Source organism: Taudactylus pleione, unplaced genomic scaffold (genome assembly GCF_031769625.1).
Source record: "Taudactylus pleione unplaced genomic scaffold, aTauple2 ptg000562l, whole genome shotgun sequence".
In the NCBI taxonomy this organism is placed as follows: domain Eukaryota; kingdom Metazoa; phylum Chordata; class Amphibia; order Anura; family Myobatrachidae; genus Taudactylus; species Taudactylus pleione.
In genome coordinates, this window is record NW_028284964.1 from 1,108,381 (window position 1) to 1,122,993 (window position 14,613).

The following is a 14,613-nucleotide window of genomic DNA, read 5'->3' on the forward strand; positions in this document are numbered from 1 at the left end:
CATACAGTAAGCTCTTAGAACAGGATGCAAATCAGTACACATACAGTATTGTACATAACTGCACAGTAGTGAAGTTGCCCGAGTTGTTATCACGGTATAACTGATACTGTAGATTAATGAGATGCAGGCACAGCTTTCACTGAGATGAGATGAATTATTATCTAATGGTGGAGTACTGTATAATATTTGGAAAGGAAGACAATTTTTTTTATTACTAAAAACTAGCAATGCGTTATATGGCGTATGGAGCAATAAACTACAGTACTGTAGCTGGGCACATTTACATACAGTATAATGTATTGAGTTTAGTAAGGGTTGGATAACAATACTGAACTACAGTACTGTAGTGAACATTTAAAAAAAATAAAAATAAAAAATTATCAAGGTCTCGAACAGAAGGAGAGGAGTGTAAGCAAGGCGGATCATCTAACCCCTTGCCCACAAGCCTCTCCTAGTAAGAATTGCATCTGTTGTGTACAGTACTGTATGTGACATCTACAATTAAGTATTCAGGTGGCTGTAGTGTAGAGGTAAGAAATCAAACTGCTACATTGCAGACATCTGTACAACCCGTTTCCAGGGTTCGAAACCTGGAAGGTTACACTTTTTATTTTTATTATTATTATTATTATTATTACACAGTCAAGGTTACACTTTTTATTTTATATTATTATTATTACACAGTCAGTGTGTAATACAAAGATCCCACTTTCACTTTGTGTGAATCATGACCCGCTACTGTATGATCTTCCATACTGTACACCATGGCATAGCACTACATGGGTATGGCTAGGGCATGGCGCCACTGGCAATGCATTGCAACCCCTCCACTGGGCATGCGCCAGAGATCCCATTTGTAACCCCTCGGAGCTGGCTAACAGCCACCACAGTGCCAACCATGATGACATTGATGCAATTTTGTGGTTTAAACGCACAGTCAGTTTGTAATGCAGAGCCCACTACCAGTTACTGAACTCATAAAATCACTAAAGTGTCCAAGTCTGGGACAGCATTGACATTGACGCAAGTTTCCGCTCTAAACGCACAGTCAGTTTGTAATACAGAGACTTCCCTCTCAAACAGAGCCCACTACTGTAGCACTTCTGAAGTCATGAAATTACTATTGTGTACAAGTAACTCTGGGACAGCGCAGAATGGCACAAGTGTGAAAATTCAACAGCATACTGTAGGAATGCAATCAACTGGGCATGTGCAGTGATGATCTTCCATATGCCATGGCATAGCGCTACTTGGTTTATGGCTTGGCTGTACTGGGCATGCACCACACATTCCATTGTCATTGTAACCCCTCCACTGGGCATGCGCCAACCGTGCTGACATTGACGCAAGTTTGCAATTTCAACGCACAGTTAGCTTGTAATGCAGAGACCTCTCTCTCAAACAGAGCCCACTACCAGTTACTGAACTCATAAAATCACTAAGGTGTCCAAGTCTGGGACAGCATCAACATTGACGCAAGTTTGTGCTCTAAACGCACAGTCACTTTGTAATACAAACAGAGCCCACTACCAGTTGCTGGTCATGAAAAATCACTATAGTGTCCAAGTCTGGGACAGCACCGGCACTGACGCAAATTTGCGCTCTAAGGTACAGTATGTAATAAAAATCCCATTTTCGCTGTTTGACTCCCGAAACACTGGGCATGCGCTCCACATGTACTGTATTGAATACTGAATATTGTAAGTGAAGATTTAAAAAATAATAAAAAATATATATATATTTTCAAGGTCTCGAACCTACAGGACAAGAAAAAGGGAGAAGCAGTGAGACTAGGCATTAGACCGCTAGGCTACACGCTTCACCCATTACTACAGTTCTGTAGTTTGTAAAGTAATGAAATCAGTACAATGTCTAAGTCTGGGACAGTGCCGACAGTACTTACATTGGCGCAAGTGTGCAATTTCAACCGCACAGTCAGTGTGTAATACAAAGCTTAATGATTTCAAACTTTATTAGACATTCTTCTACAGCTTTATTATACATTCCTGATTCCATTTGGAAAACGCTGTAATACTGTATAGTGTACTGAATTACCGCTTCTGTCAGCCAATCATCTGGCGGTGATACAGAACATGCAATGGAAATCAGACGCATGCGCTATGCAGTTTAGGAAAAGTGACATCTGGTGGGCAAAAAGTTGTATTACACGTAATTACTTTTTTCCAGCATTACGCTACCCGACATTACTAAACTTTTTGTGTGGCGCGACTCATGGTGTGGTGTGTGGCGCGCCATGCATGCCGTGATAGATAAGCCTATGGAGCAACAAACTAGCTGGGCATTTCTGTATCTCATATCTATCTATCTATCTATCAACAACTTCAATTATGAAGAAGTTATAGTGGTTGTCACGACCAGCCGGCCGATTCTCCAAATACCTCAATCTGAGAATCGCCACCAGTGACTTATGGTTACCTCAGCACGTGCGGTTACTATAACACGGTTCTGCCACCACCAACAAAGTTAACGGGAGTCGTTAGGTTCTCCGCTCAAATCTCAATTTGCACACTCACTTACATATAGGTACGTAGCTTTGACCTCACAGGCTCGTGAATTCGACAAGAACACGGAGAATACACTGGATTAAGAATGTTTAATCCGAAAAATATTTCCAAGGTTATTGATTACAGAAAAAGGTAGTACAAATATGGGCAATACAAATATATCACAAATAGGTTTCAGAAAGTAAAAGGAATTAAAAACGAAAAAGAACCCAGAGTCTTTACATCTAGACTCAGTCGTGAAGGAGACACAGGAGCATTGGATTCTGGCCAGTCGTCAGGACTCTCCTTGGGCACAAGAACACTTATCACTGAGGGAGATGCATAGTTATACCCTCACAGCTGCACTAGCCCCCACCTTTGGATTTTTCACTCTTTCATTGCTGTACACTGGGCATTAAGAAATCGGCCACACCCTTCCATATTGTCTATAGGAAGTAGGGGGTCTTGAAACAGTGTGAAGGGGTCTTTCTTTAGAAACCAATAAGCAGGTAACATATCCTACATTCCTGTCATCTCCCTCCTAAAGGATTTTATATCCCATGACCTGGCTTGACCAGGTCTGACCATCTGCATTAAGGATGTATCTCTCCCCAAACTTTATGGCCTGTAGAGAGAAGAGATGGTTATCTAGATGCCTGGTTCCAGGAAGACAAATCTTCTCCAAGCTTTGTATTCCTACAGGTCAAATACAGGACACTGCCTAGAAACCATGTTGATACACACATTTATATATATATATATATATATATATACATTTACATGACATCATTCCTGGCGATTATTCTTGAGATAAACGCCACACCTCCCCCTGAAGATGGGCACAGGAGGGACTGAGACACACGTCACAGCCTTACCTGTGTACCACTGTCTGCCTCTTCACTCTGCCGGGAGAGTCCATCAGCATTGCTGTGCTCTGCACCCTTTCTGTGCTGGATGGTTAAGGTGTATTGTTGCAGGGTAAGGCTCCATCGGAGAAGTTTACCATTATCCCCAGAGACTCTATTAAGCCATACGAGTGGGTTGTGGTCTGTTATTATGGTAAAGTCTCTCCCATACAGATATGGCTGCAGTTTTTGGAGAGACCATACAATCGCCAAACACTCTTTTTCAATGGTGGCATAGGCCACTTCATGGGGCAGCAGTTTTTTACTTAGGAAAATGACAGGATGCTCTTCCCCCTGCTCATTGACCTGACTGAGCACAGCACCTAAAACCATAATTAGAGGCATCAGTCTGTACAATGAACCTCTTTTTGAAATCTGGGGCCTGCAGCACAGGGGACTGAGCTAAAGCAGACTTTAGGGCTAGGAAGGCCCTCTCACAGTCCTCAGTCCAATTGACCACCTGTGGCAACTTCTTTTTTGTCAAGTCTGTTAAGGGCTTGGCTAGGGTGCTGTAGTGGGGTACAAATTTTCGGTAGTACCCTGCAGTTCCTAGAAAGGACATCACCTGTTTTTTAGTCTTAGGGGTAGGCCATGCAGCAATAGCCTCCACTTTGTCTGGTTTTGGGCGGAGAGTACCTCCCCCTACATGGTGCCCTAGATATTGTACCTCTCCCATGCCAAGCTGGCACTTCTCGGGTTTGATCGTCAAACCTGCCCCAGTGATTCGGCCTAACACACTATTCAGATGGATCAGGTGTTCCTCCCAGGTCTGGCTGAACACTGCGATGTCATCCAGGTAGGCAACTGCATATCCCTCCTGGCCTTCCAGCAGGTCATTAACCAGGCGCTGAAAGGACACAGGGGCATTCTTCATCCCAAAGGGCATGACCAGAAATTCGAACAGCCCAAATGGGGTGATGAATGCGGACAGCTCACGGGCCTCGGGTGACAGTGGGATCTGCCAGTACCCTCTACTGAGATCCATGACAGTGATGTAACGTGCCGGGGCAAGTTTATCTAGTAGTTCATCTATCCTGGGCATGGGATAGGCATCAAATACAGTGGCATCATTTAACCTCCTGTAATCCACACAAAATCTTGTACCTCCACATTTTTTTGGGACCAGTACCACTGGGGTAGCCCATGAACTGTGAGACCTTTGTATCACCCCTAGCTGCAGCATCTCATCAATTTCCCTTTTCATTGCCTCCAGCACTTCTTGGGAAGTACGATATGCTGGCTGTCTGAGGGGGTTCTGATTACCTGTGTTTACGTGATGTGTAACCTAGTGTGTCTTTCCTGGCTTTCCTGTGAAATGGGACTGAAAGGGCTGTACGGTGTTAGCTAGCTGTTCTAGCTGCATCAGTGCTGTAGTGGGCATCCCCCCTCTTTTGCAGCAGCTGCCAGATCTAGTAAGGGGTCGGGTTCCTGATCACTCTCAGGCAAGCTACACACAGCTAACACACATGTCCCTCTGTCATGGTACTTTTTGAGCATATTGATGTGGTACATCTTCTGTCTCTTACGTCCATCCCCCTTTTCTACTACATAATTAACATCCTGGATGCGCTGCACTACGGTGTAGGGGCCTTCCCAGGCAGCCTGTAGCTTGTTCTGCCTCATAGGGATCAGAACTAGGACCTTATCCCCCACTTCAAATATGCGTTCCCTAGCGCTGCGGTCATACCAGAGTTTTTATTTTGCTTGTGCAGCCTTCAGGTTGCTCTGTGCCATTCCCATTAAAGACTGCATCTTCTCCCTGAACTGTACTACATAGTGTACCACAGACTGTTCAGGAGTGACCAGCTTACCTTCCCACTCTTCCTTGATGAAATCTAGAGGGCCTCGCGGTATGTACAGAGGAGGTGCGGCAGGAACCTCTCCCAGTCTCTTCCCTGGGACTCCACAAAAGTCCTCAACATTTGTTTCAGGGTGCTATTAAAACGTTCGACCAACCCATTGGTAGCCGGATGATACGGGGATGTAATCAAATGATTCACCTGCATCCTCTGACAGAGACTCTGCATGAGGCGGGACATGAACTGGGTACCCTGATCAGTTAACATCTCCTTGGGAAAACCCACCCGAGAAAAAATGGTGATAAGCGCATCTGCTACCTTGTCTGTGCGAATGGATGAAAGCGCTACAGCTTCTGGGTACCTTGTAGCATAATCCACTACAGTCAGAATGTACTGTTTTCCTGAGCTGCTGGGGATGGCTAGGGGCCCCACAATATCAACAGCAACCCTCTCACAGGGCTCAGATATGATGGGAAGGGAAATGAGAGGAGCCCTCCCCACATCACCAGACTTCCCAACTATCTGGCACGCATGGCATGAGCGACAGTATTCGGCTGCCTCCCTCCCCATGTTGGGCCAGTAGAACTTATGCTTCAACCGAGCTATGGTTCGTTTCACCCCCAAATGTCCTGCTAAGGGGATCTCGTGTGCTATTTTCAGGAGCTCAGTTCTGTAGATCTGAGGGATTACAAGCTGCCTTTCAGCACCCTCAGCTGTGACCCATTCTCTATATAAGAGTCCATTTTCCATAAAAATTCTCTCTGATTTACCCTCCAGACCTGCCTCGCTGATTCTCCCCCTCACAGCTTCCAAACTGGGGTCTGTCTGCTGTTCTGCTTTGAAAGCAGCACTTCTCATTAGTTGATCAGGGTGAGGAGACAAAATGTGATTTCTGTCCTCCCCTATCCCAGACTCTGTGCTGACAGCTTCAGCAGGAGAGGAAGAGGGGTGTTGAGGGCGAGGAATCTCTAGTGACACACTCTCCCCACGTGCAGGGGTTAACTCACAGTTACTCTGGGCTGTGGCTCTCCTGGTCATTACTGCTAATACAGGGATGGCATCGTTACCTACAGTATTCACTCCAAACCCTGATGATGGTACATTTGCAATATCATCTGCTAACAGTACATTACACAGTTTTTCATTAGGGTACACCGTTAGACCCATTTCTGACTGACCAGACTCTGGCCTGTGGAACTGCAAAGGGTTATCTGCTAGAACAGTACTTTGTACATCACTGATACAATCACATTCATTTGTACTGTTGCTGGGTCGGTCAGCAGGGGTCACCTGGGGAAAAACTGGGTTAGATTGTACCTTTGCATCATTTACAACATAATTCTCAGTTACATATTTCGTTTGCATTTTCCCCAAATCACACCCCAACAGTACTGTAGCAGGTAAATTGTCCAGCACCCCAACATCCCGGATACCTCTCCCAACTCCCCAGTCAAGATACACACGAGCCATAGGCACCTCTGCGTGCACCCACCCACTCCCCGCACTGTAATAGTCTTCCCTGGAATAATATCCTCGGGACCCACTAAGGCTGGGTGGATGAGAGTCAGGTCTGAGCCAGAGTCTAATAGCCCAAGTGCAACTTGGTGTCCTACCTGGACCGCTTGTAGATTGTCCCGGGGGTGTCCTTGGGGCCCTTCCACACACAGGATGGCTGGCACAGGTTTCCCTGCCGGGCCACTCACAGGAGAGGGTGTTGATCTTTTCTTCTTGGGGCAATCGACACTGATGTGCCCCAGCTCATTGCATGTAAAACACCTGCGGCCAGTTGCCAAAACAGGTTTTCCCCCTGCCCCCTCAAAAGGTGCAGCAACAGCTGGCTTTGCAGGGTACCGTGGGGGTGATCCTCCAGGTCGTCTCTCTCTCCATGCTGCTTGTCCTGGCATCCCCCAGCTCTTCTTCACCACAGAAGCCCGAGTGCTGGTGTACTTGTCTGCCAGGCTGGCAGCCTCCTGAGATGTTTTGGGATCCCGATCCAGGACCCACTCTTTGACCTCTGCTGGACACAGTGCGAGGAACTGTTCCTGGAGAATAAGGTCCTTAAGTTTGTCAAAGTCCGTCACCTGCAATCCATCAACCCACTGATGCAACAGGGTTGACAATTGCGCTAACAGTCCTGCATAGGTATCAGAGGGACTGCGCTTTGAGTCTCTGAACTTTTGTCGATAAGCCTCAGGGGTGATGTTGAAATGCTGTAACAAGGCTTTTTTAATCGCAGCATAATCACCATCCAGTTCCTGGGGAAGATCTGCAAACGCCTCCAAAGCTTTTCCTCTCAGCCCAGGGGTTAAATAACTTGCCCATTCACTGTGGTCCAGTGCAAACTGTCGGCAAGTCTTTTCAAACCCCCTCAGGTACGTATCGAGGTCACCATCCTTCTCCAATACAGGAAATTGATCGTGCCGGGCTTTTTCCTACCCGGTTCACAGGTGGCATTCTGTCCACGGAGTCTGGCCATCTCCAGCTGGAACACACGCTCAGCCTGGCGCTCCTCAGCCGCAGCCTGGCTCTCTGCAGCCTCAGCCTCTCAGACTGCCCTCCGCTCGGCAGCTTCCTGGTCAGCTCGGCGTCCAGCAGCTTCACTGTCCGCAGACGTTTGGAACTGCTGCATCAGCTGCAGAGTTGTGGCAATGTCCCTGTCCTTCATATGCCTGTCAGCAGTTTGAAGGAAACTCTCTAGTGCAGACTCACTTGACCCAGCAGAGGTGTCCGACCCCCGCTGGGCATCTGTTGTAAGGTCCAGTACAGATTGCGCCTCTGCAGCAGGGTTGTCCATTGTCTGGCCACCTTCAGCAGCAAGATTCTGATCCGCCACTTGGAGTAATTGGGCCAGTTGATCCTTGTTCTGGCCCTTCCAGGCAATGTTTCTCTCCATACACATGGCCACAAGGTCATCTCTTTTCTGTTGCAGGTACTCTGTGGTCATTCTGGACCTCAAACTAATTGCCAAATAAAATAGAAAAGAAAAACAAGAGAGGGGGGGGGGGAACAGAAACTATTTGCTATGTATGTCCGTTTAAAATCTAAACCTCGAGCGTAGTTCTCCGGTGAATTTATGATGTAGTTTCTCTCAAGAATTACACACCATTAATTCACTTAAGTTCTTGTGATAAAAACAAAAATTATCATCATCCCACCGCTTGCCACCAATTTGTCACGACCAGCCGGCCGATTCTCCAAATACCTCAATCTGAGAATCGCCACCAGTGACTTATGGTTACCTCAGCACATGCGGTTACTATAACACGGTTCTGCCACCACCAACAAAGTTAACGGGAGTCGTTAGGTTCTCCGCTCAAATCTCAATTTGCACACTCACTTACATATAGGTATGTACCTTTGACCTCACAGGCTCGTGAATTCGACAAGAACACGAAGTATATACTGGATTAAGAATGTTTAATCCGAAAACTATTTCCAAGGTTATTGATTACAGAAAAAGGTAGTACAAATATGGACAATACAAATATATCACAAATAGGTTTCAGAAAGTAAAAGGAATTAAAAACGAAAAAGAACCCAGAGTCTTTACATCTAGACTCAGTCGTGAAGGAGACACAGGAGCATTGGATTCTGGCCAGTCGTCAGGACTCTCCTTGGGCACAAGAACACTTATCACTGAGGGAGATGCATAGTTATACCCTCACAGCTGCACTAGCCCCCACCTTTGGGTTTTTCACTTTTCATTGTTGTACACTGGGCATTAAGAAATCGGCCACACCCTTCCATATTGTCTATAGGAAGTAGGGGGTCTTGAAACAGTGTGAAGGGGTCTTTAGAAACCAATAAGCAGGTAACATACCCTACATTCCTGTCATCTCCCTCCTAAAGGATTTTATATCCCATGACCTGGCTTGACCAGGTCTGACCATCTGCATTAAGGATGTATCTCTCCCCAAACTTTATGGCCTGTAGAGAGAAGAGATGGTTATCTAGATGCCTGGTTCCAGGAAGACAAATCTCCTCCAAGCTTTGTATTCCTACAGGTCAAATACAGGACACTGCCTAGAAACCATGTTGATACACACATTTACATATATATATATATATATATATATATACATTTACATGACATCATTCCTGGCGATTATTCTTGAGATAAACGCCACAGTGGTGTTAATACTTGTGTAAAAAACTGTCCCATAGACATCCATAGGACCTGGGTACTGGGAAGATGTAGCAAAATCCAAGAGATGTGATTACTCCCCCCTCCAAACAAAAATCAATGTGAAATTCTATGCACGGCATCACGAAGCAGCACTGCACTCTGCAGCTAGACCATGCTCATGCCGGGTTGGGTATGTTATACCAGCGGCTCAACAGCTGCCGGTTCAAATCTCAATGCTGGAAGCCTGAACGGTGAAGATCCTGACAGGGGAGGTAAGTACTCTAACCTTCCCTCTCTCCCCCCATAACCCTCCTTTAGTGGTGCCTAACCCTAACCGCCCCCCTGTGGTGCCTTCCCTTAACCTTCTCCTGGTGGTGCCTAACCCTAACCCCCCTGCCTGCACCCTAACCCTAACTCTCTCAGGGGGGGGTGCCTAACCCTAACCTCCCCCAGGTGGTGCCTAACCCTACCCGTCCCTCCCTGTAGCCTAACCCTCCCCAAGGGGTGCCTAACCCTGATCTCCCCCTGAGGGGGGTTAAACCTAACCCCCCCATCCCTGGGGAAACTGTGTTACTTACCAGCGTCCGCATGTTCGGGATTCTGGGGTTCGCTATGCTGACGCCACTATCCTGATCTCATTCGGCATAGCGGCTGCTGCATTTTGCCAGTGGTCGGGATTCCAACGTCGGTATATCGGCGACCGGCATTCTGTCCACTGGCATTTTAACTACATCCCATTATACCAGGCCCCTACACTGCTCCTATCATCTCTGTTCAGCTGCTAGTTGGACCCACTGAGCCACTGTCACTGCTGCTATCATCTACATTCAGCTGCTGAACCCATTGAGTCAAACTGCCAGTAAATTGACCCCAATATTATTTTCCCCATGTTATTCAGAATTCAACCATAGTTGTTCTATGAATTTTGTTAAAATATTTTAACAAACAATAAGGCACAGTTTTATTTGAATCTTGGCTTTTGTATGAGCACATTTGGCTTTAAAAAAAATAATGTTGACAGCTGTATTCCCATATCTTATTGTGATTTAATTTTCCAGTCACTTTGTGGCTGATGAGTTGTACTTACAGTACATTATATTAGAGAAACGTACCCCCCTGAAATTTGTGATCTGGGCCAAGATCTGAGTCCAGCCTGATTCATAGCCCAAAACGTCATCCTCCCGCTGTCGGATTCTCTCAGGTTTTGGATACTATAAAGGTACCCGGCGCCATTTCATCTGGCTGTGGAGAGTGTAGTGAGCAGAGGAGCTGCTGTGTCCATCCAGAGCCTTCTGTGTCCATCCAGGGACTGCTGTAACCATCCAGGGCAGGGGCTGCTGTATCCATCCAGGGGCTGCTTTGTCCATCTAGGGCAGGGGCTGCTATCCATCACGGGGTTGCTATGTCCATCTAGGGCAGGGGCTGCTGTTTCCATCCAGGGGTTGCTGTGTCCATCCAAGGCAGGGGCTGCTGACCATCAAGAGGTTGCTTTATTCATCCAGGGCAGGGGCTGCTGTCCATCAAGGGGTTGCTGTGTCCATCCAGGGGCTGCTGTGTACATCAAGGGGTTTCTGTGTCCATCAAGGGGCTGGTGCTGCTGTGTCCATCCAGGGGTGCTCGGTCTGTCCAAGGGTGCCCAGTGTAAAAATAAAAGCTAATAATATAATTTAAATAAAATAATATATTTTTTTTGTGCTGTACCCCAGTGTACTATTTTTTTTTACTGTGATGCTGCCGGTCAGAACGCAGTGTAATATTCATACACATATTGTGACACTGTAAGTGGAACCACAGTGTAATATACATGTATTGTTACACTGTAAGTGGAAACGCAGTGTAATACAGGTTGAGTCTCCCATATCCAAAATGCTTGGGACCAGGGGTATTTTGGATAACGGAATATTCAGTATTTTGGAATATTTGCATATCATAATGAAATATCTTGTTAATGGGACCCCAATCTACCACAGAATGCATTTATGTGCTATATACGCCTTATAGACATAGCTTGCAGGTAATTTTATACAATATTTTCAATATTTTTGTGGCTCAAGAAAAGTTTGTGTACATACATGAAATTCATTTATGTTTCATATAAACCTTATGCACACAGCCTGAAGGTAATTTTTTACAATATTTTTAATAATTTGTGCCTTGGACAAAGTTTGTGCACATTGAACCATCAAAAATCAAAGGTTTCATTATCTCAGTCATGGCAAAATTATTCTGTATTTTGGAATATTCCGTATTTCGGAATATTTGGATATGGGAGACTCAACATGTATTCAACACGTATTGCGACATTGTAAGTAGAAACGCAGTGTAATATACATAAAAAAATATTGTGACACTGTAAGTGGAAAGGCAGTGTAATATACATAAAAAGAAATATTGTGACACTGTAAGTGGAACCACAGTGTAATATACACGAATTGTGACCCTGCAAGTAGAAACACAGTGTAATATTCAACATGTATTGTGACACTGTAAGTGGAAACGCAGTGTAATATACATATAAAAAAAATATTGTTACACTGTAAGTGGAAATGCAGTGTTATATTGATAAATGTATTGTGGCACTGTAAGTGGAAACTCAGTGTAATATTCATACAAGTATTGAGACACTGTAAGTGGTAGCGCAGTGTAATATTCAACACGTATTGTGACACTGTAAGTGGAACCATAGTGTAATATATACATGTATTGTGACACTGTAAGGGGAAATGCAGTGTAATATTCAACACGTATTGTAACACTGTAAGTGGAAATGCAGTGTAATATTCATAAAAAATATTGTGACACTGTAGGTCATTGTAATTGACGTGTGTGCTGTACCCCACTTAATTCATGTTTGTTGATATGGAGAATGATCAGTTGAGAGGAGAGCAGGAATCACATACTAATGCTGGAGCTCCTGCCATTGCCACCAGTCATGACGATACTAGTCTGACTACGTCATCTACTAAAGCCAATGCCCAAGGGCATACAGGGCTTAAGTCAGGGTATCTAAAATCAAAGATCCAATCTTTTACAGTGGTAAAGAAAAAAAAATCAAAGGGAAGGTTAGCTGCAGAAAGACCTAAAATTGGCAAAATACCTTTCGCCACATGAAGGGCAAGGAGAGGCTAAACCCTTAGCCTATTAATTATGACTGATGGTTCTGCCTCTTATGATGATGTAAGTCCTTCTCCCTATAGACATTTAAAAAAAAATAAAACTGTTAAGGCACTAGAACCAACTGTGGGCTCAGAAATATCACAAATCCCTGAGGAAAGTCTAAGTGTGTCGGCGGGTGCCATGTGTCATCCTGACCTTTCCAAAAATGTACTCAAAGAGGAGCCTCTTTCCACCACTTGTTCGTCCACTGCAAATGTGGGGATGAGCAGCACAAGTCAACATGCTGACATAGAAAGTGAGGATGCTACTGTGGAAGTGCACCAGGATATTTGAGTAGCTGACGCTAATAAGGATGTTAATGATGAGGATGTTGTTGATAAGAATGTTGTTAATGAGGATGTTGTTTTTGTAAATCAGGCACCAGTGGAAACAGTTGATGCCCATAATGATGAAAAGCCAATTGTCATGCCTGGGCATAAGACAAAAAAATCCACTTCTTATGTGTGGAATCATTTCTACGCAAATCTGGACAACAATTGTCAAGCCATCTGTACCCATTGTAAAGCCAGAGTAAGTAGAGGTAGGAACCTTATCCATCAAGGAAAACTCCTCCCTGTTACGCCATCTACAGCGCATCCATCAAAAGTGTTTGCAAAATTCAGAAACTTTGGCTAAAAAAGTAACAACAAGCAGTCCAGCATCAGCTAGCTCCTTTCTCTCTGCTAGATCCAAGCACCGGCCGTCTTCACCACCAACACCTTCATCAACAATATCCTCATTCATGATCAGAAGTAGTCCTGCATCAAATTTGATAAGGCTAACTCAGTCCTCCCCTATCCTGGATTCCTCAGAAGACTCCTTGAGCGCTACACCTCCTCCTGTTGCTGCTGCTTCTGGGAGTGGATCTTCATCCTAGAAGGGAACCAGGAAGACTACTAATCATAGTTAAAACAAACAATTGACTGTTAAACAATCCCTTGCAAGGGGGAGCAAGTATGACAGCAGTCACCCAGTTGCATAGGGGATCACTGATCCCTGATGTGTATCCAATATTCGCCATTAGTTCAGTGGGTTTTAATTGAGGTCCTGTGTCCCCGCTACCAAATCCCATCTAGATTCCCCTTCACTAGAGAAGCAATTCCCAGCCTGTACAGGAACGTTAAAAAAAAATTAATTAGTGTCCTCCAAAATGCCGTTGTACCCACTGTCCACTTAACCACAGATATGTGGACAAGTGGAACAAGGCAAACACAAGATTACTTGACTGTAACAGCCTACTGGGTGGGTGCATTGCCTTCAGTGGCACCACCAGCAGCAGCTAAGAAACAGCAGCTCATTCAGAGACAGGCTACTCTGTGCATCACCGATTTCACTAAGAGGCACACCACTGACAACCTCTTAAAAAAACTCAGGGAAGTCATTGCAAAATGGCTTACCCCACTTGGACTCCTCTGGATTTGTGATTTCTGACAACGCCACCAATATTGTGAGAGCATTACAGCTGGGTGAATTTCAACACGTCCCATGTTTTGCTAGCAACAATAAATTTGGTGGTGCAACATTTTTTAAAAAAATGACAGGGCCATGCAGGAGATGCTCTCTATGGCCGCAAAATTTTTAGACATTTTTGACATTCAGCAGGTGCATGTAAAAGTTTGCAGCACCCGCAAGATATGTTGAATTTGCCCTCTGAAGCAAGAGGTAGTTACATGGTGGAACTCCACCCTTTTAATGCTTCAGCGGATGGAGTAACAACAAAAAGCCATCCAAGTTACACAGCAAAGTATGACATACAGGAAGAGGAGGAAGAATGTACATTACTCAAGCTCAGTGTGTTACATCCGAAGTGAGAAGTGGATCCGGACTGGGTGCAGGAGAGTCTTTGTGAGCAGTTTCCTGATACTTGAACAAGGCTGGACGGAGGGGGTACTTGTTTATGAATAACTCTGCCTTTACAGGAAAATGCAGAGGACAGAGAACCACAGCAAGCTTGTCTCCAACAGGTATTCTGGGCATGACTCTGGAAACGCAGAGGACCGGGAACCTGGTGCTGGTGCTGACTGGGAATGCTGGGGGAGGAGGCTCTGTAACGTGGCGCAGGTGACAGCGAGGTTACCGGAATATGTGTCCTGACATTTGACCAAAATCCAAGATGGCAGCAC

The 14,613-nt window shown here is 45.2% G+C and overlaps 1 pseudogene; it reads right to left on the reverse strand.

Moving 5' to 3' along the window:
- Window positions 1-5,244: 5,244 nt before the first annotated feature.
- On the reverse strand, window positions 5,245-8,161 carry LOC148481782 (uncharacterized; annotated as a pseudogene).
- Between the last annotated feature and the right edge of the window lie 6,452 nt (window positions 8,162-14,613).